The 26868-nt window shown below is 34.8% G+C and overlaps 1 long non-coding RNA gene across 1 annotated transcript in view; it reads right to left on the bottom strand.

Moving 5' to 3' along the window:
• Nucleotides 1–2261: 2261 nt before the first annotated feature.
• Nucleotides 2262–26868, bottom strand: part of LOC141374161 (uncharacterized) — a 51561-nt gene continuing 26954 nt past the window's right edge. Inside the window, exons 3-4 of the long non-coding RNA XR_012380808.1 lie at nt 25137–25218; nt 2262–2782 (exon numbers count right to left, since the gene is read on the bottom strand). This is a non-coding gene — a long non-coding RNA (uncharacterized lncRNA). The remainder of the gene's footprint in view (nt 2783–25136; nt 25219–26868) is intronic.

Here is a 26868-nt window from a genome sequence, read left to right on the forward strand (position 1 = left end):
GTGACTAACCTGGAGGAGACGCTGCTGCAGTATGGGTGACAGATTGGCTATCTGATTGCTCAGGCCCAACCCCAAAGAGACATTTCCATAGTTTAATGGATTGCTGCTGTGCCTACCGAACCTTATGATTGGTAGGTCAGATGAAAAGGAGTTGTATCATGACTTCCTATCCTATGATCGCCAGTAGCATGCCAAGAGTTACCGATGGAATGTCAAATAAAGCTCTGCTTTTTATGCTGTAAAAGGTATGGACTTGCTCTAGAACCCTAGGGATCTGGTCTACAACTCTCCTGTCAGGACACACCAGAGATTCCTTATCTCTCTCTTTTTTTTTATGTTATGTTAATCACCATACATCATTAGGTTTTTTTTTAATTGTTTATTGTTATGTTAATCACCATACATTACATCATTAGTTTTTGATGTAGTGTTCCATGATTCATTGTTTGCGTATAACACCCAGTGCTCCATGCAATACATGCCCTCCCTATCTCCTATATTCTATCCTTCCACAAATGGTACTTGCTTGTTGAAATCTAGAGAAAAATTTTTGGGAAAAATACAAATGATCAAAATTGGTCCAGCTAAAAATAGGAAACATTATAGATCAACAATCATTAAAGAAATGGGAGCAGTGGTCAAAAGTCATGTTCAAAAAGTGCAAATTTTAGTATTTCAAACAGAGTTTGAAGTTTCACATAGATTGATTGGGTTATAAAGTAAATCTTAACACATTTCACAGTAAAGGTATTCCATAGTGCACATTCTCTGGTCACAATTCAATTATGTTGGAGGTTAAAAATATATATTAAAGAAATATATGTATTTGAACATTTTATATCTCCAGATAACTCATGGTTAAAAAAAGAAATCATTATGAAAATTAGAAAGATTTTGAACTGAATGATAACAAAAATAATTCATATTTAAAATTGTGGAATGTGGGGAAAATGGTGTTTTGAGAAGAATTTGTAACTTTAGGTGTTTCTACTAGAATAGAAAGGAGCCTGAAAGGAGCTACATATGCAATTGAGTATGTTTTTAAAAAGAACACAATAAACCCAAAGAAAGAAGTAGGAAGGCAATAGATAAAGGGTGGAAATTAGCAAAATTGAAAACAATACAAACCAACCAAGTAGATAAGCCTCTGGTGTGGTTAACCAAGAGGAAAACTAGAAGATGCAAATAAATGTACAAATCAAACCCATCAATAAATGCAAAAATAAATGAGAATAAGATTATTTTATCAACAACTCTAAACCAATAAATTTGAAAACTTGGATGGAATGAATGATTTCCCATAGCAATATATCTCAGAGAGATGGACTGATAAAGAGCCGGCAATGATTAATAGATTGAAGTATTTAATAACAAAAAATACTCCATATAACTGATGGAATACAGTAAAAATGGTGTTGTGAGAGAAGCCTTAAATAAGAGAGGAGGTGCCTTGTTGGACAATACTTGGCCTCCTCCAGATTTGTCTCATCTCCCCTCCTAGGGTTAAAACTTAGCTCAATGAAGCTGGAAGTGCTGGGCCTCCGACATGAAGGGAATTGTACTATTTCACAGTCTATTTTCTGTTGAAATTTTTCTGAGGAGTTAAGATGCATTTGGAGGACAACATCTATCAGTTTAATGGTTTAAAGGAATTCAGTAAATAACATATGCAAGATATAAAGAGTTTATCACATTTATTACTCAACTGCTCTGTGTGCAGCAGGATTCCCTTTAAGTCAAATCTCATGTCTAAAGTATTGGTGAAACTACACAGCTGAGGTTAAATCCGTGAGTTAAATAAAGATTCACCTATAATCCCAAATATATGAAGCTGGTTATTTATATTACGACAAGTAATGATTTTTACCACAATGCCTCAAGTATATAATGCTTATTAGCAAAATTTGTGCTATAACTATTGAAACATGTTTTTGGCTAAATAAGGAGAAAGGGAAGGTGGAAGGTAAATTAAATTGATTTCTACTTAGTTTGGTAGGAAATATAGGATGTAAGAAGCATGAGAAGAAGAAAGATGGAATTTCAGTGAATCTAAAGATTATATTCACATGAGGAAGGTAATGAGTTGAGGTAACTAACCAAATAGTTCTGTATAATGAAACAAAACTAAACACTATTCTACAAAGCAGTTGTACTGTGAGAATTAATTAATTAACTTGGCCTGAACAGACATTACAAATTCAGTTTTTTATTTATTTTCTATTTTTTTAAAAGATTTTATTTATTTATTTGACAGAGAGAGACACAGTGAGAGAGGGAACACAAGCAAGGGGAGTGGGAGAGGCAGAAGCAGGCTTCCCACTGAGCAGGGAGCCCGATGCGGGGCTCGATGCAGGGCTCAATCCCAGGACCCTGGGATCATGACCTGAGCCAAAGGCAGACGCTTAACAACTGAGCCACCCAGGTGCCCCACAAATTCAGTTTTAATTAAAATTGTCAAATAGACGAAGTTTGCTTTCAAAGTCCTCCCATTCCTTTTTTTGGAACTTCTCTCTGCTTTTGCTTTTTTTCAGACATCAATCTTAATACCAGCAACTTGCCTCACTCAGGCACTGTCCCATGTTCCAAAATAACTCTCATACTTTTTTTTTCAAAGTTTAAGGATTTCCGCTTGTGGCTTATGGCATTTTCAGTTCTGACACATCTAGCAGTTGAAGTTCACATCTGCAGTGTGTTCCCATGGGCATTCTGAACATGAGAGTTTCAACTCTTCCTTCTCTCAAGAAACAATTACAGGATGCAGAAGTCTGAAAAGGGTATCAGCCTAAGGAAAAAAAAAAAAGAAATCCTCTCTAGTTTTTAAAGTATATTATTAGCATCAGTATTAGTAGTATTATTACTAGTAATAAAGCTGTGATATTCTCAACCGATCACTACATCATTGTGTGAAGATAGAACAGTTAAGGATGGTGTGGGGGACAGCTTAGGGAATATAGTCAATAATACTGTAATAACATTAGACGGTGACAGATGGTAACTATAGTTACTGTGGTGAGCATTTCATAATGTATGTAATTGTTGAATCACTATGTTATACACCTGAAACTAATATAATATTATATGTCAACTATACTTCAATTAAAAATTAAAATAAAAAAAAGAGTAGTGAATGAGAGGAAGTAATTCTTGTAAGGCTGATTCACCCTAAGGCAAACATTACTGACACTCTTCCTTAGGAAATCTACACTTTTTTCAACCATTTTTATTTCAAAAGATCAAGTTGCAAATTAAGAAATTCCACACAAAATGAACATACACTTTTGTCTCTTTATATCTATTGGCCTTACTTTCATCTCCCAGTTAGAGCATATTTAATCATAAATAGATACTCAATTTTTTATTGGGAGAGGATATTCTAACTTGCCTCTATGACCCATGGGAAAGAAACAGATTTACCTAGATGACAATTCATTTCCTTCCATGGAACTGAAAAAAAGTAAAGGAGTTAAAGTAAATTACTCTGATGTCCTGAGGATAAACACATGCTAATACACAAATATTTTTCTATTTATGAAAGAGAAGAGGGGGGGGGAAAGAAAAAGAAAAAAAGGAAGGAAGGAAAGAAGGAAGGGAGAAAAAAAGAGGAAAGGAAAGAGGGAGGGAGGAAGGTAGAAAGTAGGGAGGGAAGAAGGGAAGAGAAAGAAAAATATAAAGGCAGAAGAGAGGGAAGAAGGGAGAAAGGGAAAAAAAGAAAATTTTATGGCAAGACATTGTGTCTTCAACAAAACTATCAGCTCCTTGGAGGAGGTCAGGGACTAAATTTTATATGGCATTGCTTTTGAATCTTCTACTGCAGTGGGCACATGGTAAGCATCCCACAATACATATTAGCTGTTAGAAAAAATTAGCTTGCAGATACACAGGATACATTGGAGATTTTTTTGGTTTTCTTTTAAAGAAATCAAACCACATCAAAAGAAAAGGAAAAAAAAACTTCCCAAGCTATTTAAAAGGAAAAAAAATGTATTTCTCACAGTGTTGCAAAAGCTACAGCATAAGGGGGTCATATTTTTCCAGTGAGCTGGTTCCATTTGACACCATATGGCAGTATCAACCCATGTTACTCTGCCAAACTCAGGCAACTCAAAGGTCAGTCTATTGAGGGAAGACCTCCAGGGGCTGGAACAATTGATAAAATGTGTGTTAATGACAATTCTCTCTTTTTTCTCTTATTGTTTAACCTCTTCTAGGTATAATAATTGCTTTGCCATGTATTACTTTCAAAATTAAGTGCTCATAGAATTTGTTGTGCTTAACATGACTCAAAAATGGGGTGAGAATACATAATTCTAGTCTAGTGACATTCTGGTTGAGTAAATTAATAATATCTCAATGACTCTAAAATCAATTCTAATCTAGTTAGGTTCTGGTTTAGAGACTGTCCTTGGGAAAAGAATATAGAGATGTTATTACAGTATAGTTTAATAGACACCAAGGAGGTATAAACAGGATGCTATGAACAATAACTGATTATTGAAACAAATTATTTGCAATTCAAAGTTGATAGATGTATGAATATGTGGGACCATAAACACTGAAGAAGTCAAGGAAGTCAAGTCACCTTCCCAGAAAAGGTGATATTTGAGCTGAGGTGGAAAAGTTGAGTAGGAGATGCCAGGTAAAAAATTCAGGTGGAATGACAGAGGGAACAACATATCAGAAGCCATAAATTTGTCAACAAATCTAGTTTGGGTAGGAAACACTAAGACTTTTCCTAAAAACAGAAGGGTACATATCAGGAAGTGATGTAAATAACACCAGAATGAGACATTAGCTACAGAATATGAAAGGTGATTTGAAGTAAGCCAAGAAAATTGCACTTTTTCCTGCAGAGAGGGATCCAAAATAACTTTTTATGAAGAGGAAGAACATGGATAAAATTTCCCTTCTCTCTCTCTTTTCCTTCCTTCCCTTCCTCCACTACAATGTAGAAAGTGAACTGGAGTAAAAGGAGACACTGATGGGAGAAAACCCGGTTAGGAGATAGTTGCTGAAGTTTAAATAAACAATAATACTCATCTGGACAAAAGCAGTGACAGTGGAAACAAAGAGGTGAAGACAAAATTGAAAAGCATTTCGAGGTAGAATTCATAGGGTTTGGTTACTACACGAGTGAGTTTGTGTGGAGGGTAAGATAACAGGGGGCAGAGATAGAGATGTTAAGAATCGGGAAGACTGAGAAGATTCTCAGCTTGAAGCCTAAGTGACATCATTGCCAGAGGAGCCATTCAGGAGACAAGTAGTTTTAGGATCAAGAAAATACTTTGGAAAAGAAAAAGTGATCTACTTTGCAAATTTAACTTCTGGGTATCTTTAGAGATATTAAAGAAATGAAAGAGGACATTTGAAATGGTTGATCTTTCAATGTCAGATCCAGTACACACGGAGAAGTTTCCTCCTGCTCTAAGAACAGACGTGGTGTACGGTTAACCCTTGAACAACACAGAAGTTAGAGGAGCCACCCTTCTGCCCAGTTGAAAATCCATGCTTATCTTTTGATTCTCCAAAAATTTAACAAACTAGTAATAGCCTACTGTTGACTAGAAGCCTTCCCAATAACATGAACAATTAACACATCTTTTGTAGGTTATGTCTATTATACACTGTATTCTTACAATAAAGTAGCTAGAGAAAAGAAATGTTATTAAGAAAATCATGAGAGAAAATACATTTACAGCAACATACTGTACTTACTGAAAAAAATTGTCTGTAAGTGGAGCCATGCACTTCCACCCCATGTTGTTCGAGGGTCAACTAGAAGCCCAGGAAGAGTGAGGAAGTGAAAGGGGTTTTCTAATCAACTCTCCTTCCTCTAAGAAGAGACACTGTTAACGTACTGAGTTCAGGGTGAGGTCAGGCTGAGGTTAAGAGTGAACAGAGATTGGGGAGACCAGAAGAAATTAGGAACGAGAAGGAAAATTTGCTAAATAGAAGTGAAAGGTTTAGCATGGAATCAAAGTCAAGATGAGATTAAACACTAAACTTAACAGTTGTATAATCCTCTACAGCAAGAGAGAAGGAAGTAAATGGGTTATTCTAAAAAGGTGGAATTCGGTTCCTGCCTTGGAAAGCCATAATTGGAAAGTCTGTAAAGTTTTGGCACAAGCTAATAATACATGTACTAACATCTCTGGAACTCGGAAACAAGTTAGATTTGGTTAAATACCTATGTGTGAGAAACTGAAGTGCATTCTTGGCTGGAAGAAACCAGACAGACTAAAATGAGCTCTACTGGTCATTAAAATACCATTACTAAGTTAGCAAACTGCTAGATCATCTTGTGTTACTTTATCCATTTTAGAAAGGTGAAATTCATCTTAGAAAAATCTTAAAGATACAAAATAGCTAATTATTCTTGACTTTTCAATGCAGTGATATCCTTAAAGAGTGTTCTGTTTTCACTCATTCCCTAAATAAAAACATATTTGCATTATGACTTCTGATTGAACAGAGCCAAACCTATGTTTTCGTCCTTTCGGTCCTTGACCAGTTTCCTGAGTATTAAATAATACGATGCATACTAACTGGTTATTGACCTTTTGCTGACCTTGCTCCAATGAACATTAAATCCTGATGGAGAATCTGTAATGAATAGCAAAACACACAGGCAACTATTTTATTCCTTTGTCCCTTGACCCTTTCAGCCAAGAGAAGTGCAAACAGAAATGTAGCAGAGCCCAAATCTTCACTGCTTGATATGCATGGGCTTATCTTCTTGTTGGCTATGCATGACCTTTTTTTCTGAATGGCACACAAGAAACTGCATGAGATACTAAGGCAAAATATTCATGTTCAAGTTTCCCTAAGCACACGAATTTCCTTATATCACAATTATATTTAGTTTTCCTTTGAAAGAGGACTAGTTCCTTTAAAGGGTAAAAGGATGTTCTATCAACAAGAAGATTCCAGGTAATTATGCTCAAAACTAGAGGAGCGAAGTGGAGGGGCATAATACAGATGTCATATTGAAATCAACTTCAGTGGCTTGATATGTTTGAGGTTATCCAAATTCCAGAGCTTCTCCTTATGGCTTGTAAACTCAGAATTGCCTCAGACTGTATATACATAAGCCCCCCACAGGATTCATCACTTTTTAGTGGGTAATTTTTTTTTAAGATTTTATTTATTTATTTGATGGAGAAAGAGAGAGAGAGAGCACACAAGCAAGGAGAGTGGCAGGCAGAGACAGAGGGAGAAGCAGGCTCCCCACTGAGCAGGGAGCCCGAGGCGGGACTCGATCCCAGGACCCCAGGATCATGACCTGAGCCGAAGGCAGATGCTTAATTGACTGAGCCACCCAGGCGTCCCTAGCAGGTAACTGTTTTGACTTTTAAGGCCATCTGCATGCTTCTTCTATCCTTTCTTGGTTATTCTAGAGATTATAATTTGTATGTTGGACCTATATGAAATAGTAACTTTTATACTTCCCTGACAACTCTAGAACTTTAGAACACTTCAATTCCATTTCTTTTAGTGGTATTTACCACTAGACTATTTCCTCCAATTCTTCATTTCTTCCCTGTGATAGAAATATATGTCCATAACCTTTGATTTAATGTTGGAGTGCCCCCACTAGAGCAAACAGAGTATATTTCCTTGAATTATTGATATTTAGTAACCTGCTTCAGCCAGGGGAATGTTAATGGAAGTAACATGAGCCGAAGTTTCAAATGTGACTGCAGTTTGCCTTGTATACTTGAACTTCTGCCATTACCATGAGAAGGGAGTGCCCTCAAGAAACTGATGGCCCAGTAATAAGATATATGGAGTATATCTGAAATCAAACTGCAGCCTGCAGCCAAGCCCAGCTGACCCAGCCAAGCCTAGCTGACCATATATAGAGAGAGAGACCCTAGACCCATATATACATATATATATCACTGAGATTTGGGGATTGTTATGTAGTATTATTGCAGCAATTGCTGATCAACAAAACTCCTATTTAGTATCTTCATATTGTATTAGAGAATAATTGGTGAAAAGTAGAACTAGCATAAATTTGCTTCTGCTTAGTGGTAGCTTCTACAAACTAAAACTTTCCCAGGACCACAGCTATTTATTATTTATTTGTTCCTAATTGCTATTTATATAATGTTAATTAATTTTTTAAAGATTTTATTTATTTATTTATTTGAGAGAGAGAGAGAGAGAGAGAGAGCATGAGCAGGGGGAGAGGGAGAAGCAGGTTCCCCACTGAGCTGGGAGCCCAACATGGAGCTCAATCCCAGGAACTTAGACCCTGACCTGAGCCGAAGGCAGACACTTAACTGAGCCACCCAGATGCCCCTAAATAATGTTAATTAATTATCCCATTTAAAATATAACTAGTACATAAATATTTATTTAAAAAGCTATTTGATTTTCAAACATTTTAAATTTTTAATGCAAATTTTTTACTACTCCAATAAGCACATTGTTCACATAAGTTTCTAGGTATTTCTAATACTGTACTCCAACAATTACTCTCTTACTTTGCCTCTCAACCTTGAAAATGGAAATCATGATTTGCTTGCTACTATTGAATGGTACTGTCTGAAAATCACTCAAAATACATTTTGTAGAAAAGATTTTTTTATAGTACATGCTTCTCTCAAATCAGACAATACGAGTAATTATTGAATACAGACTTAACAATTACTTAACCATACCTCTCCCCAAAGGCAGTGGATTATTAAACTGCATTTATTCAACCTAATGTAAAGCAGTATGATAAAAATCTTAACCGGAGATTTTAAGTTAAGATTGTAAATTAAATATGTTAAATGAACTCTCGGAAGCTTAGCACACAAGTTTTGAAAAGGACCTATCAATATAGCTTAGGCACACGTGGATATAAAACTAATAAACAAAATTCTCTTCTTCTTCAATAAAACAATAGGGAAACCAGATAACAAAGTAGGAGATGAAAGGCTAACGGTGGGACTTGAGACTGGGATGAGGTTAACTCTTAAGAACTAAGACTGAGAAATGAAGATGGAGCTTCTCAGCGGCTAAAAGTGAAATCCTCTCCAAGGGAAGAGTGTCATGAGCATTCAAGGGGAAATTGGAGAAGTGGCCCCAACATGGAACCCCAGCTCCAAAGGCAGAGAAAGCTTGCTTCAGGAAGTGTGCGAGTGACACTCTGGTCTCATTGGGCCCACCCAGTGGCCTGGCACCTGGAATCTGTACAAGGTGTGGAGGTAGTAATGACGACATTTACATCAATGGGATAAAATGGCAGCTAAAGAGGATCCACGATGGTGTGCAATGGAACTGGCAGTTACAAGACCACCAGCTAAGAGTTTTGAAGATAAGGAGCATCAGGGTCTAGAAGGATGTCCCCACAATCAGCACTGACAACATAATTTGAGGTCACCATAAAGCTGCAACAGTTGTCTATGGGGACTAACAATAATTTCTTTTATGTTGTCTGATTCTAATGATTAATCTTAATTTAAGCTTAGTAGATAAATCCTGTCAGAAATTTAGATGCCTGGGCTGCCAAGCATTTATTTCATTTAATTAGCTTGATAAAGCTAAAGATAGAAACATAGCAAATTGGTTGGGAAGGCAGGTTGTAAAATAAGACTAACCTGGGTTTAAACCCCATTCTGTCATTCACTAGCTACTTGATTTTAGTTGCTAAATTTCTCTGTACCATTTCCTCATCTATAAACTGCAAATAACAATGGTAACTTCTTCATGGGATTGGTATAATAATTAGTTGGCACATATAAAAGACTTAGACCAATTCCTGGTACTAAGTAAATACCAAATAAATGCTAGTTATTATTATTACTTGCTTGGTCTCAAGGAGAGTTCATGAGGCCTCCCTTGTTTTCTTCTCCTGTCCCTCTAAGCCAGGAATACAATAATCAAAGTATGAAGGAGTGGGAGGCAAGGACCAGATGTGACTCAGTGACAAATTCACAATACTTCTGCCTTTGTTTGTGCTTGATTGAATGTGTTTGGGGGGTAAGGGAGATACTTCTCTTCTTTCCTTCTCCTGGCTGCAGCCTAGGAAACCAGTAGATAAAAATGCAAAATCTCACATGGTGGAAGAAAGAGACAGATGACAGAATTATCTTGGTAATGCCCTGGCCCCTGGATGGATGGTATGTTTGTCTTTCTCTTTATTCTTACTTTGGGGGTTGGCTGTTTTAATGAAACAGTTCAGATTTAATACATTCATTCTGGAATAAACATTACTAAATTTGGAAGGAGAACAGTTTGAAACTAATGGAAAGTGGCCAGAGAAAAGTCTTAAACCCAAATTACCAATGTTTGTTGAATAGAGAAAAGAAAAAGTATGAAATCAATGTTACTTCATAATACAATACTTTGTGTAATTATTTCTAATTTTAGGAATTGTAATGGACAAAATGAGTCTTTATGAAGTATTAAATGGATACAAATAAATAAAAAAATTATAACAAGGAGCTAGACATTACCTGCATGAAATTTCCTAAAAACAAATAAAATCAGAGAAAACTAAATGTGAAGGTTGAGTAAATAAATTATGGCATGAAATGGACATATAACGCAACCATTAAAAAATGCTATAGATCTATATTTTTTGAAATCTAAATATATCCATGATATATTTTCTGTGATAAAAGCTGATTACAAAGTGGACTTATAGCATTAAATAATTTTACTTATTTAAATTAAAAGGAGTGGGCAAAATCATGGCTGTGCCTGTAAGTGTGTGTATGACTATGAGACATTGGGAAAGATGTATATAAAGATGTTAAGGGGCACCTATGTGGCTCAGTCAGTTAAGTGTCTGACTCGTGATTTCGGCTCAGGTCGTGATCTCATGGGTCGTGAGATCGAGTCCCCAACAGACTACATGCTCAGCAGGGAGTCTGCTTGAGATTCTCTCCCTCTTCCCCTCCCCCCCAGTCATGTGCTTTCTCTCTCTCTCTCTCTCTAAAATAAACAAATAAAATCTTTAAAACAAAATAAAATAAAGTTTGATTGAAAAAAGTTAAGCTTATTCATAAAATTTTAAATCTCAGTCTGCATTCATCTGAATCATTTTTGAAAAGCAGTTGAAATAGTGACCAAGATAGATGTAAAAGATTAGAGGAATGTTTGTCAGTCACTTTTTCAATGTGCAACCTTGAATCAAATTGGACTTCCAGAAAAGTTGATGTATATGACTCCATGTCTTCATATCACACTAACCAAAATAATAAGCACAACAGGAAACAATAAAGGAATCTCCATTTATGGAGACATTAGTAAATTAACAAATTCCCTTACTGCAGAATCTAAAATATATTTGCCATTTTTAATAACATTTGATCTAATTAAGAGGAAGATGCTCACCTTTAACATATATATCCCATAATTAAGATGGATGTTGTTTGGGGGAAGAAAGTAAGCAACAACCCTAAAAGTCCTTTACTTGGAGATTGGACCCTTGCAATTTGGTGGGTTGCAGAAGTATGGGTCACCATTTTGGATACCATGCACTAATGAGCTCTGTGAAGTCAGGAACTGTAATGTTTTTTGTTGTTATTGTTAACAATCTTATCTTCAGTTTCTGGCATCTAATAAGGGCTGAATAAATATTTGTTGAATAAATGCCTGAAGTTGTTTCCCTTCCCACATAATGGCAGCAATGGAAGGAGAAACAAAATGGCAATGGCATTTTAACTTAACCCAACCAAGTTTCATAACCAGGAGGACACAGCTGCTCAGCCACAGAAGAGAGTTAACCAAACAGGCATAAATATTCATCCATCAAGTAAAAATCCTTAGAGTATTACACTGATATGGAAATCTGCCAGGATGATCTGACCAGAATCTTTAAAATGGATGAATAGCTGAAATCCAGGAGACTTAAGATTTGAAATAACTTGAAATCTCACACTTTTAATCATTGTATTGTACTGTGTCTTTTTCTAAGGAGGATGCGAATAGTTTTCCCAATGACTAAACTGTAATAAGACTTGTAAGATAACATTAGACTAAAATACTATCTTGCTCATCCAGATGGCTCTAAACTAATTAGAGTAATAAGAGAACTTCTCTGATGCAGTTTTAATCAAAGACTTAGTGATTCAGAACACTTCCTGAGTGACTGCACAAAAGCTATGTGAGACTCATAGAAAGTCAGTATGCAACCTTACCAAGATCTGGTCTCAAGCTGTGTCTTACGTACAAGAGGTCACAAGGTTCCACTGGGTTTTAGAATGGTCTCGAGATTTTATGGTCTTGCCTTCTAAGGATATTTTCCACATCTTAAATTCCATATTTGTTTTTAAGATGCAGCTGATCAAAAGTCATAACTACATCTTATTTTGGCTAGACATTTGTTAGTATCACTTTGAAAGCAGCTTTTAAAAATATGTGGTAAAAAACACATAACACAAGATCTACTCTCTTAATTAATGTTTAAGTGTATAATACAGTGTTGTTAACTAGAGGCACTATGGTGCACAGCAGATCTCTAGGACTTTTTCATTTTGCATGACTAAAACTTTATACCTACTGAACAGCAACTCTTCACTTTCCCTTCCCTAAGCCTCTGGAAACCACCATTCTATTTTATGCTTCTATGAGTTTTACTATTTTAGATACTTCACAGAAATAAAATCATGAAATGGGTATATATCACTCCATATCTATGATTATGTATATGCAAAAATATATTAGAAGTCAAATCAAAATAAATAAGAAAAATAAGTAGGAAGAAAGTAATTGGGACTGTAGAAAAACTAATCAAAAAGACACCAAGTAGAAATGCCTTATTTATTTATCTGCATATCCCACATATTCTTGTTTTCATCAGTCTATGACTATAATAAATTTATACTTATTTAATCAAAAAAATCATAACCAATTTAGTTATAAAAACAGTTCATTTGTCTTTTTCTTAACTCACCTGTGCAGAAAGACCAAATTACAGACTTGTAATAGACCAACATCTTTAAGCATAAGTTTATTTAATAAGGATGTAGTTTATAAATAAGGTAGGTCAAGGCATAACTGTTAAATAACTGAAAATTACTCTGGCTATCTCAAGGAAGAAAGTTAAATTTATTAGATTACTAAGATAGCACACAGAAGTGAAAAATATATTGAACCATCATCTTGCCTTGACACAGTCTCAGGACAAAGGCTGCCCTGGGTCTTCAATATCAGAAACTATTGAACCTTCTCTTGAGTGTTGATATTAGTTATCTCTGTGCTAGTAACCTTGATTCTCTATGGGGCTCTGTTCAAGTTTCATGTTTCCAAGAAAGAGAATTGGATTTGCACAACTTAGATTAGGCATCTCTGACCTTGATAAATTAGCCAGGCAAGTGTTTGGAGGCAGAGGGTGGTAACATCAGCACAGCCACAGGGTAAAAACTGAAAACATAGACATTGCTCCAATTTGTACCATTGTAATGGGTTATCCTATGATCAGAGCAATGTTCTCTTGAGGTAGAAGTGGATGATGATGCACCTCTCAGAATGTGGCTTGACCACAGTTGTGTTTGCTCTGGTACTAAACCAAGAAGTAGAGTTATAGATCTTAAATTGATTTGAATAGGCAGAATATAGTATGCCAAATCCTACAGCCCTGGCCTATGACTAGAATTTAATATCAGAGTTCCTCTCTCTTTCCCTTTCCTCCAGTTTCTGTTGATAGGAACAGTAGCCACATTTTCTCTGCCTCATCCTTCTCAAGCTTGCTTCATAAGAAGGGAGAGCTGATTTCTCATAGACTTAAGCAATTCTGTGTTTAGCTCTTTAGACATGGAGGACTGAATCTTCTCTGATCATTGCTTGCACTAAGGAATAGACAATATTGCAGCAATAATATGCTAGAAAACATAAGATCATATCTATCTCTTTTAACCAAGATTGTATATTCCGAACTTAAACATAGTCCAACATCTAGCAATTCTTGAATTCCCACCCTTTTTAAGGTAAAATGATTATAAAATTATACTTGTAAAACTCCCCTTATATAAGAATATCAGAAAAGGTATATGGGTGGGTGTTTTAGTTATCTATTGCCTTATAATATATTCTTCCAAAATTTAGCACCTTAATGAATGAAGCACCTTTAGACCCACTGTCTCTGTGGATCAGGAATTTAAGTGTGGCTTACCTTGGTGTCTCTGGCTCAAAGTTTTTTCATGGGGTTGTATTTTGGGTGCTGGCTAAGACTGTAATCTCACTTGAAGGCTCAACTAGGAGATGAGCCACTTCCAACTTCCCTCAACATGGTTGTTGATAGGATTTAGTTCCTCATGGGCTGTTGAACTGATGGCCTCAGGTCTTTGCTGGCTGATGTCTAGAGAGAGACTGCCAAGACAGAAGCCACAGTCTTTTTGTAACCTAATCTTATAAGTGACATCCCACCATCTCTGCTACACTCTACTCTACTCAAGGAATCCCTATGTCTAACCCACATTTAAGTGGAAAGAATTACTCAGGGTACAATTCCCAGAAAGCAAGAATCATTAGGAGCTCTCTTAGAGTCTGCATTTGACAGCAAGGAAACCCAGATCTGTGATACTTTTAGTATTGAAAATACAGGTATATTTTGACATTTAGGAAATAGAAGAAAGTCATAAAGTAAAGTACAATAAAGAAACACTAAAACTGAAAAGAGACTTTGGGTAAAAATGAAAAGCATTTATGATTATGGTTCTATAAACCAAGAGGAAAAGTGGTTCAATTGCTAAGGCAGATTTTTACTGGCAAATATTAAGAATTTATACCAAATATTTACATCAAACATTCAGTAGGCCACAGATTTCTGTACAGATTTTAAGTGTATGCCTAGTTACCCTCTACAATAAGTAGCTTCCCATTGTTACTTGTGGTTATCAGTACAAAGAGCTAAGTAAAGATACTGGCAATGAAGAGAGACTTATAAAAGAAACTCTTATTGATACAAGAAAAATGTTAAAAAAATGACAATTTTAACAAAGTACGCTTACAAGAAAGGTACATAGAAAGAAAATATGCAATAATTTAAATAACTTACATTGATACAAAAAACAAATATTTTGAGACAAAAGCTCTTAAGAGCTGTGGGCCTCTTTTATCTCCAAAGGAAACTGGCTAATTATACCTCTTCATATGAGAAACAAGGAGAATAACCAAATTCCTTAACAAAAACATAAAAGTTACTATATTTAATATTTTAATCTTTTTAATGAACTATGAATACAGATAGAGATATCCAGAAAGAATGCCATATGGGATGGGGAAAGTAGCTGAGACATAAACACTGAGAAAGAAAATTAACAGATATTGGAAGAACAACTTAAAACATCCAATTTGGATATGTTAAAATCACCATGGTGTGTTTTACTTAGGAATTGGCAGATGGTATACCCTACTAGTCACCCTGAAGATTTATTTCTCAGATAACAGGAAGCTCTCTTGTATGTGTTTTTTTCCCCAAGACAAAGAATGGATAGGTAAAGCCAATAATGATACATTGGTGCCTTATTTGGAAAGATGGGGAAATATTTTTAAATACACAGTTTCAGATTAACTCACCAGAGAATTTATAGGAACATAAAGATTGAACTCTTTAAAAAGATGTCTACAAATCAATGGTCCCAATATTCCTAGCAATTCACCAAGATTTATTGATTGTCAACACTATGAAGAGCACTGTGCACCAGAGGTAGAAACCCAGTGAACCATAGTTCACAGAATTATTTTGTTTTATAATATTTTTTCTAGTATTTGTTATTTGGAAAAAGTCAAAAAGCATAAAGAAAATATAAAATCACCGATAATAAACATGGTTAATATTTGGTATGTTTCCTATTAAAAATTATGTGATTTTACCTATGAATATATGTAGATAAATTTCAAATACTGATATATAATTTTTGTAAACTATTTTGCAACTTTAACCACCTATGATGTCAGGGCTTTTAAATTTATTATTACTCAATATACTTTTAAAAACATGAATTTTAGAATACGTGTAGTATTCCATTGTGGTTATAACACAATTCATCAAATCTGCTCATATAATGGATATTAGGTTACTTCTAATCTAAATATTTGTTTCGTGTATTTTTGATATTTGTGTGGTCGTAAACATCCTGAAGCAAAAATGCACTGGTCATTTATCTTGCAGCGTACAATCTGTGCTCTCAGAGTTCCTACTCTCATGGAAGGAAAAAGTTATAAACAATTACATTTTAAAAAAGAGGTATAAACAATTATTGGCATATGGTAAATTCTAAAAGACAAACAATGCAAGTCTTAGGTCTACATTTCATGTCAGTTATCTGCTATCTCTGAGGATTTCAATGTCTTTTCTCCTCTCTCTCCCAGAATGGCGGGAACAGAAAGCTTAAGTTCATTTTCAACCCTAAATTTACCAACAGAATTTCCTAAAGACACAGATGGGAGAATCCAGGGCTACCATGACATGACATTCTAGGCATTTAACTCTCTGACGACTGACTTCAAGAATTTAGCAGCAATTAACACATTATAATCTCTGCTGACACCCTGTTTTACAATTGGTTCTGCACTAGGCAAAGAATAGGGGGCACTATGGATGTATCATCTAAAAATCCTAGTGATTTGTATCGTATTTGTAATTATTTTTTGTGTGCTCTGAGAAAAACTGGTATTTGGTTGGATGTAGGAGGTAAGGGACAGAGAACCAGAATGACCCCAGAAGCTAGAAGAAAATCTCTAAAAAAAAAGGGACAGAATGGGTGAACACAATGATTTTGGTTTTTGAGCTTAAGGCATCTGTGGGGGTCCCTAATGGAGAAGTCAAGTAAGAAGTTATAAGTTACAAGTAAGTTATAAGTTACAAGTAAGAAGTTACAGCCTCATTATGTGAGATGGCAAAAGTTCATTTCAGAGTACATCATAAATTGATCATAAATCAATAAGAAAAGAAAGTCAATTTGCAGATCATTAGAGGCAACACAACATAATCATAAATAGCAATAGTCTACTACATAAAAAGACTATCACATCCCAGAAGAAAAAGTTTAGGAATCAGAGATATTGAAGTCATTTCATTAATTTGAAAATCTGTATAATGTGGGAAATAGCAGCAATGATAATAATGCATTGGTATTTTTATTTCTTTAAAATGACAGTATGACAGTCTGTCCCATTTCCTTTTTTCTCTCTTCTGTCTTAATCTCAACAGCATTAATGAAACATGATTAACTAGAAAATGTCAGTGGCTTGGAGGCCTAACTTAAATCTTACCAGGCTATGTAAAGGAAGTGTTCTAGATTAAAATTTAATATGTAAACTCTCACAGTAGGAACTATACCAGCTTTTAAAGAATAATTTATGACTCAAAAGCAAGCAGGAAACTACCTAGCAGATAAGTGAAAGTATTAGCTACTAAGATAAAACATAGCTTCCAAGAGGAGTGTACTTGTACTGGGTGACAACCTTCCTTATCATTTTTCTCTTAATAAATATGTGTACATTTATAGCACTTTGTCATTTAGCTAGTTCACTAGAAGTTACACACAATGTGTCACATAAAGGGGCATAATATATATCAACCCAGGCTTCTGTAAGTTTTCAAACCTGAAAGACTAGTTTGCTATTTCATTGTGCTGACAAACTTGTATTCTTTACAAATAGTATAAATAAAACCTGCAGGATTTTAAAGGAAAGAGAAATCACATCCAATTGGAGGACTGAAGAAGATGTCAAAGAGAAAGTTGAACTTGAGCTAGACCATCATGAATTTTGACAGATGAGGATGTGGCAGAAAGAAAAAGACTAGAAATGTGGGTGTTTCTCAAAGCACATTAAACATTCTAAAATTGTGTAATGAGATATTTTAAATAAATTTTCTCTCTCCTTGCTACTTTAACACTATGCAGTTAATTCAGCCTGACCTCCTGAGAGCCAGAAACCCAAATGAAAAAAAGCCCCAGGTCCTTTTTGAGAATTCCCCAATTCCTTAACTTGCTCATATTCTCCCCATTTTTTTCTGTCTGGCTCTGACTCAGCCCTGGCTGTAAATTGAAACTCTATATTTTACTTTTTTGGATTTGGGTGTCTATATTCAATCTCCCTGCCTTTTGGTTATTAATTCTCCTTAATAATTTTTTGACATATGCCCAACCCTGTGACACTTCCCCCTCCAAACTGTGTCTGATATGATGGTTCTCCTTTGTTTTGGCCTTTTGGGACCCACTCCCAGCATCAGGATTGGTTGGCACCCAGAGCAGCCTAATGTGGATCCACATGAGCAAGGATTTGGATGTCAATCATAGAAGTTACTTTTGTTTTATTGTAATTTATTTTTTCTGGAAATACAAATGTTTGTTGGAGGAAAGTATAAAAAGATGAGAAAAATCACCTGCAACTCTACTACTCAAGATAAATATTATTAACCTGTTGATAGATTTATTCCTAGTCTTTTTTCTATTTACTTGTTTACATACATATTTAAAAAAACAAAAATTGTTTTCATAGTACATATATAGTTTGTATCTTGCTTTTACACACTTATTTTATCATACTCATTTCCCAGTATTATTAAATAGTTTTGGCCAAAAAAAGTGTTTTTTTTAATGGCGTGTATACTTATTTTCAAACAAAACATGATGAAATTTATTTATATTGTTTTTGATTTTTCACTATTATATAAGAAACCTTAATATCCAATAGTCTATGTAGTACAAGTCACAGTCAAGGAGCTATAGGTATAAAAACAAATGTCAGTACAAATAACACTAGTTCTATACTTGCATCTTGGAAAATATTCTTAAGAAACCCATTCATAGGCCACCGAAAATTTCTGTAACATCCCCTAATCATTTGAGTCTATACAAATATCCTGTTTCTCCTTAAAGTTTGCCCACCAAGTATAACATTCATCAGTGGGTCTTGTCTACAACAAGTATTACTGTCATGTTCTAATGGTGATTTTTTAATCCCCTCATTTCTTCTACACCTATTAGTTGAAATTCTTCTGTAAGGAAGATACATCTCTTCCCTCTCCTCCATTTATTTATTTATTCAGTCATTCATTTATATAGATTCATATATTGGAGGAGTGTATCATTCAATAATCTTATTATTTACTTTGTTCAAATTGTTCTAGCACTGGTCATTGGGAACTCTTCCAGGTAGGCTCCTTTGTTCTTTTGATATGACTCCATCTCTACCTTTCTCTTTCTCTCTCTAAACATTCCCTTACTTTCTAGCATGACACAATGCTTTACACTAATTTTACATTTTTCCTGACCAGCCCTAGTATCAACCATTTCTCCAAGGAACCCAAATTCCTTTTATTAAAGAACTGTATTGAGAAATCAAATCTAGGCACTAAGTATATTCACTGTAAGTAAATGTCACTGCTTATAAGTCTTCTTAGCAGACAGAACTAGGAAATATGCATTTGTATACTATCGACCTATGCACACATATCAATGTTTACCTCTGTATCTATCTGTATGTATCATGAAGTAGACATGAGTTTTTGCTATTATCTCCAACTCTAACCCAGCACCATGAGGTTCATTCTAGGCTTCCCCCTACTGGTTTACTTGTAAATTCCTTTTCTGACAGTGAGAAAACGTATCTACAGCAGCAGTACCATGCAGAACAGTTCCATATCCCTAAAAATCCCACTGCGTGGCTCCTATATAGCCATTTCCTCCCTTTTTCCTAATCCCCAGCAACTAATGATCTGTTGTCTATTCCTACAGTTGTCTTTTTCCAGAATGCCATATAAAGGAATTATATAGGTGTAGCCTTTTTTGGGTCTAGTTTCTTTCACTTAGCAAAATGAAGGCAGTATTTTAAACGCACTTCTGCTAAGGCTCCGAGGATTCAGAGGTATCACAAAAGTCCCAACAGGAGGTAAGACGGAATAGCAGTTTGAGTCTTTCACTTCTACTTGATCAGAATAAATATGCTTTTATCTGTTATATATAAGCTCCCGTATGCCATTTTGTTTTCAAAATTTTTCTACTGGTTTAAGAGAGTGTTGTATAAACTTTGATCATTCTGAATTAAGGCAATATTAGTAATAATGGAGAGCTTGAAACAATTGGGAAAGTTATTAAAGAAGGTGAATAGAAAAAACATGGAATCTTGTTTGAATGTGTTGAATAAGTGCACTAAGAAAAATCCAGGGTATGTGGGTTAAAGAATAGGTTTATCTAGATATCTCAACAAAACAGATTTAGGAGAAAAGAAGATCTGGAAGAAAAGCTAAATTCTGTTTTGAAAATTTTCTGAGAAGTCTAGACTGATCCTTTGAAGTTCAGCAATTAAATCTGAGTTAAAGATACAGATTTGGAAGTTATTGGCTCATAAACATTAATAAAATGTATAGATATGGATGAATTATAAGAGAGTATAAAAAGGGAAAATAATAAAAGCACAAGATGCTGCTATGTGAAACACTCATATTTATTAAGTAAAATAGGAAAAGACCACAAGGAGACAAGAGGTCCATGTAGAAGAAAATCCAGGAAAAACTGATATCACAGCCTTGGAGAAAATGGGATCTTTCAAGGACTTGGGTGCTCAACAATGTCAAAGATCAAAAAAGAAGAAGTAAAAGACACCAACAGAAAAACAAAAATGCTCCCTCAAGATTTGGCTCTTAAATATTGGTGATGACAAAAGTTTCAGTGTGTCAAAGCTGAAGTAGACAGCAGTTGCTTAGTAGCAAAAGAAAATAAAGGCATATTAGAAAGAGTGGGTATAGTCTATTCTTTCTAAAAGTTTGAGAGAGAAGAGAAAATTAGGAGAGAAAAAATGTGATCTGGCGTATTTATAGTGTTGGTAGGCTGTATTAAAGTTCCACTTTAAAACATTTAGAACAACTTGGTTTTTCGAGTGTTTTAAAAATAATTGCTATCATTTATTTCTCAAAATTTCTGTTTGGTGAATGTTCCTAAATGTGCTGTAGTTAAATTTTAGTTCAATGTTATATAAGAAATAAATAAAATTACATTACAATTAGTAGCAGATCTCTAGAATTTCTGGAGTCAGATAAGGTAAAGGAAAAAGCGTTGGGGCACTGGATGGCTCAGTCATTAAGCATCTGCCTTCAGCTCAGGGCATGATCCCAGGGTCCTGGGATCGAGCCCGGCATCAGGCTCCCTGCTCAGCGGGAAGCCTGCTTCTCTCTCTCCCACTCCCCCTGCTTGTGTTCCCTCTCTCCTTGTGTCTCTCTCTGTCAAATAAATAAATAAAATCTTTAAAAAAATTAAAAAAGCATTTAAGAAATATCAAAAGTTAGAACTGTTTCACTAGTCCTCCTCAGCATCCTGAGTATTAAAGACAAAAAATTATAAGTATGTTGGATAAGAGTTTCTTGGATGAGCCAGTTGTCACCTCAAAATAAAAATCAACTAAAACAACAAAAAAATTAAGTGCTAAGTTCTGAAACTTTTGAGTCAGAAAGGAAACAAAACAAGACAAGGTTGATGATGATGATTACATTTCCTCAGTCCACTTTCCTAATTCACCTGCTATAAGACAGTGGGAAAAAGCAAACCTAGGAATTCTAAACCTCCTTTCCAAGTTTATATCATTTTCTAACTGAAAGAGTTGCATCAGTGAAATCACTTGCACTAAATTTTCTCACATATTTAGTTTATCCTTAGCTCTCAAATGCCATTATTCAAGTATACCACACCTGTTTTATAAAATATAAGATCAATGGTCAGTTATGTCTAGAAAGAAAAAAAAGTACTGTGGCAAGAATCTCATTTTCTTCCATAAATAAGAGAACAACATTACAGAAGATGGAAAACATCTTCTGTAAATAATTTTTAAAAAAAAGGAAAATCAGAAAATTTCATTTTTCAAGCATTTTAACTTTATTTGGTACACTTATGTGAATTCACACAGATTTGAATAATTTACCCATATGGTCAAAGTTAAAATTTGTTTTGATGTTTTTTGGCCGACTCTCTAGGCTTTTTAGAGTAATTTTTCAAAAAATCTGATAAGAAACAATTGTTTTAGAGAATGGCCTCTTGAAATCTTGACTTTTTTTTGTTAAATCCTGATGAAACATTATAAGTCACAGAGTTTCAATAAATTCATTCAACAATATATTTGCTTTCAGAAACACTTGAAAATATTTAATTATGTATTAAGAAAAAAATTCAACTGGAAATTGAAAGGTAATAGACAATAAATAGATGACACACCACAGTCTTGAGGATTTTAAATATACCTTTAACTGGGATATAGAATAAGATGTATTGACAAGATTATTTAATTTCTTAGGACATATTCAAAGAAATATGCAACTCTTTTGTGCTTCCTCTTCCAATTTAAAGTACCCTCTACAGGAAAGCAGTCTGGGAATGTTATTTTTACTTGGAAAATTTTTAATTAATCTAGTACTACTATTCTTATTTTTAAAGTAAAAAATAAAGTTAAAAGAAACATGAAAAAGTAAAAAGTAATAATTTTTTACCATAAGTTTCCTTTTGTATCACTTATAAAATTATGTTATACCTTTGTTTTATAGAGGAAGGTAAATGTTTCTTAATGGTAGCATTTCTAATTGTCTAATTTTTATGTCAGGGAGAATATATTAATTTATAATTAAAATTTATTTGTAAGTAGGGAATAACATAAATATCTCATTAAGCAAGGTAAACAAACATTAGTAAATGTAAAAAAAGTTCATCTTACATGAAACATTTGCTTAACTTACACAGGAAGATTTTCTCTAATTGAGAAAGGACTGGCACTAGAGTAAGTTACTAAAGTTGACTAGAGGATATAAATCTTTGGAAATATTTATATGTCAAATAAATGGTATTGTGACTTGTATGTCCTTCACTTTGCTTGTATCCCAATATTTTTAAATAAATATTTATTTATGTGTTTGTTTGTTATGTTTCTCACTTCGAGTTTTTGCTCAAATATAAGCTTTTCAGAAAGGTTTTCCCAGATCATTCTATTTAAAATAGCCCCATTACCTTATCTTGTTTATAGCACTTATTACTACCTAATACTTTATTATATATTTACTTGTATGCTTATCTTTTTTTCTCTTTAATATAAGTTCCATGAAAGTAGGTACTTTATTTTATTTACTAGTGTATCCCAGACCATGTTAAAGTGACTGGAATACAAATGTGCTCAATAAAAAATATTTGACTAAATGAACGAATGATTGTCTGTCTTCCCTAGCAGAGATTGTTGTTGAGGGCCAGAATATCACCCTCTAGCAGAATACTGTGTTTGAATATGGTTGGCTTATAGCAGAAAACTAATGAATTTTATTTTAATTCTATAAAAGTCCTTGGAGTGTTCAAGAAGATAATGTGGCATTTGTGGAAAAATTTAGAGTTCTCATTTTCTTTCTTTTTTTTTTAAGGTTTTATTTATTTATTTGACAGAGAGAGACAGCGAGAGAGGGAACACAAGCAGGGGGAGTGGGAGGGAGAAGCTCGGTTTCCCGCCGAGCAGGGAGCCCGATGCGGGGCTCGATCCCAGGACTCTGGGATCATGACCTGAGCCGAAGGCAGACGCTTAATGACTGAGCCACCCAGGCGCCCCTAGAGTTCTCATTTTCTAAAATATCATATCACCCACTTAATTTGGGCATGCTGTATAACATAACGTAACATTCAAAATTCTCCTCCAAGTTTACATAAATTGGTTTTCCAAATGATGACTTACTATACGCAAAACTATATACATTGCTATTTCTTAGAACTTTGCCTCTAACTGAAACTCCACCTTGATGGGATTGTTTGTATCTCGTCCCTATTCACCCCCAACACCGTCACCACTTCAAGACCTCAGGAAGGCTGTATAATGTCTCATGACCCAATTTGGATTATCAAATTTTCTCTGCTACTCTCTTTGCAGATTCTATTTTGCATTATAGATCTGATCAGCTCCTTAGCTTATATTTCTCTCTCTCTAAATTGAAAGGTTAACTAGATAGAGGTTAACAAAGTTCCTTTTCATATCTTACTCCCTATGATGTATGTATCTCTTAGAAATTCTAATTAGTATATCAGAGGGATAATGCATTTCTAAATACTTTTATATAAAACAACTGCTTCCGGGGCGCCTGGGTGGTTCAGTCGGTTAAGCCGCTGCCTTCGACTCAGGTCACGATCCTGGGATCGATTCCCACATCGGGCTCCTTGCTCGGCGGGGAGCCTGCTTCTCCCTCTGCCTGCCTCTCCCACTGCTTGTGTTCTCTCTCTCTCTGACAAATAAATAAAATCTTTAAAAAATAATAAATAAAATAAAACTGCTTCTAAAAATAATTTTAACTTTAAAACAGAAGTCATTTGATCATAAATTAGAACCATAAATATACCCTGCTAATAAGAGGCAATGCTTATTGACCTACTGACACTCTAAATAATTATTTGGTCATCAGAACAAAGCTAAATTAGAAATGGTGTTTCTTACAACTTAGAAGCATTAGGGTTAACTCTCCTAATAATTTTCATTTGTCTAAATTATAACATTATATATATATGTACATATCTACATATATGCATATGTAGATATATAATTATATATACTATTCTGAATTTCTCTTCCAAACTGAGATCTAATTATTATTATACATACTGCTTTTTCCCCATACTATCAGATTTATTGTCTGTTGTTAATTGATAAAGAAAATACTGAAAGTGTTTTCTCTTACATCTAGTATTGCCTGCTAATTATAAAAAGTATACAGATTTAGGAAATTATTCAGCTACTAGTAACACTGTATTTCCTTCTAGTCATAAAATTATAAAAGGCCAAGATGATTATATTGTATACATATAAATGAAGTACTAACTTATATTGTCTGTACCACAAGTTTTTAAACAATATCGATCATACTTTGTCTCTTTTTGCATTTAACATTAAAATCAACATTTTCTCACATCATCAAAGTCTATTTTCTAATAGCTTTTATTTTCTAAGTTTTATTTTTATTTATTTTTATTTCTAACAGTTTTTATTAGTTTTTTCAGGCATTTGCTACTGCATAACAAGAAACTCAAAGCTTATGGCTTAAAACAACAATTTTATTATGTCTCATAATTCTGTGGTTGACCAGGCTCAGCTAGGCAGTTCTGATTTACCACATCATGTTGACTGGGGATGCAGTGATCTGGGGGCTCATTTAGGTTGGAATTTGTCCAAAGGAGCTCACTCACATGACTGACAGTTGATGTAGATTGTCAGGTGCTCTGGCCTCTCCCATGGGGCTTGGGTTTCTCACAACATGGTGGCTTTGTTCTGAAAAAGAATATCCCTATAGTGAGCATTCCAAGAGAGAGGAAACAGAAAATGCTAACAGAAAATGATAAGCAGTCACAGGACTTTAATTAAGGGGAGGTAAAATAAACTCCACCCCTCAATGGAGAGAATGAGAAGTTTGGGTCCATATTTAATCCACTAGAATAGCTGCATAATTCCTACTTGTAGAGGCACTGTAATTTAGTCAAAGTTAAAAATAATCTGCTAAAAGCAACCAACAAAAGGAGAATGTTTATTATAATTAAGGCTAAGCCACATCTGTACAACTTTTCTTTGGGTCTAGCCTGTTTGGATTTCACTTGGCTTGTTGAACTTGAAGGTTATGTTTTTTTCCAAATTTGAGACATATTCAGTCTTTACTTCAAATTACTTTTCAGCCCTATCCTATTTCTACTCTCCTACTCGATTCCAATTTTAGATTTTTTTATTATAGTCCTTCAGGTTCCTGGGTTTTGTTCTTTTTCCATCTATTTTTTCTCTTTTGTTTGGATTGGATAATTTTTATTGTAGTATCTTCAAGTTTACGTATTCTGTCTTCTATCCACTTCTTTCAGCTATCGAGTCAATCCACTGAGTTTTTAATTTCAGTTATTATATTTTCAGTTTTAAAATTTCTACTTGGTATCTTCTATTTTTTCTTGAGATTTTCTAATTTTTCATGTTTCAAGCCTGTTAATAAATGCTCACTGAAGTGTTTTTATGATGGCTGCTTTGAAATCTTTAATCTCCACATTGGTGTCTTCTCAGGGTTATCATCTACCAATTATCTTTTCTCATGCAAGTTGAGATTTCCTGGTTTTTGCTTTGGGAGGTGCTTTTCCCTCTTCCAGGTGGAGTAGTGCCATCAGACACTTACTGGAGAACATGAAATACCACCTCTGCTTAAGCTGTAACAACGTTTTTCTCCTTTAGGATGTCAAAGAAGGTTGAGCAAGCAACCAAGACTCTCATCCTTACATGTCGGAAGAGATCTGCTAAAACAGAGATTTCATTAAGGTTTAGAGTCTCATAACATAATACACAACATGTGCAGGATATGATAAAAAATCATGTGCTTCCTATATGACTTCTACTGACACTGCAGTTGGAGGGTTCCTTACCACTAGATCATGGTGAATGTTCTGGCTTCCTGCTTTGTCTCCTCTGACACTGGTGGGAAGAAAGAAGGTACTTAGTATGGTTAGATGGCAACAGAAATCCAGGATCCTCACGTGGCTTCCACTGAAACCATGGGGGACAATGCCTGCCACCAGGCAGAACTGAAAGTCTCAGCTCCCTACTTAACTTTCTCTGATACCACCCTGATGAAGAAGGTGAGAAGTCCTCATTACACCCAGGTAAGGGTGGAGGTCTAGACTCCCCTTTGGGCTTTTGCTGACTGGGATGAAAGTGGAGCAGCATTTTGTTTTGTTTTCTGTGGTGTTTGAGTGAAGTAGGGTGGTTATTGTCTAAAAAGTTTGTTTTGCTAGGTTACCCCTTTCCTGGTCCTTTGACTAGAGAGAGTCGGAGGTTGTTGTACTTAATTGTATTTAGCAAAGAAATGGAGGCGAGTATGCCTACTTGATCCAGAACTGTGTTTTTAAAATATGATTATTTTCACTTCATGTGTCATGAGTGTTTTCAAATGTT

This window comes from Callorhinus ursinus, unplaced genomic scaffold, assembly GCF_003265705.2.
Source record: "Callorhinus ursinus isolate GAN/ISIS: 27379988/994484 unplaced genomic scaffold, GSC_fseal_2.0 scaffold14, whole genome shotgun sequence".
Lineage (NCBI taxonomy): Eukaryota > Metazoa > Chordata > Mammalia > Carnivora > Otariidae > Callorhinus > Callorhinus ursinus.